The following is a 537-nucleotide window of genomic DNA, read 5'->3' as shown; positions in this document are numbered from 1 at the left end:
TACAGGAGGTAACATTAAATCGTGTTTGGTTTGGAGCAAAACCGAGACCTGCTGGGAACTGACGGTGTCAGGATGGAGGATGCCCTGCACCACGGCTGCTCGGCCCGCGCACCTTGTGATCCCCAGACAGGCTAAGCCTCTACCTCCCTATGGGATCTTAATTTTTTTTATCCTTACAAAAGCGTGCTGTGACAAGAGCCAGATGGCCTGTTACCATGAGAGAGGGAATCGGCTCCTCCGTACCACAGGGCTGCGTTTTCACAGCAAATACTTTCTGGCTCCCAGAAGCACAACGCGGCAGCCCAACGCCTACCAAACGCTTTCTCTCGCAGCCTGCTCTGCGAGGCAAATTTCCTGAGGCGCCCGCTCCGCCCGGAGGCGGGGGGAGCCGCGGGCAGCCCGCTGGGGCCGGGCAGCTCCGTGACGGGGCCCGGCGGCTGCCCGCGGCCGCCTGAGGGGCAGCGCCGCGGCGTCCCCCGGCCGCGGGGAGGCGCGGGGCCGGGCCGGGCCGTGCGCAGGCGCCGGTGTGGGTGTGGG

This window comes from Netta rufina (genome assembly GCF_964035555.1).
Source record: "Netta rufina genome assembly, chromosome: 9".
In the NCBI taxonomy this organism is placed as follows: domain Eukaryota; kingdom Metazoa; phylum Chordata; class Aves; order Anseriformes; family Anatidae; genus Netta; species Netta rufina.
This window is presented reverse-complemented; position numbering follows the sequence as displayed.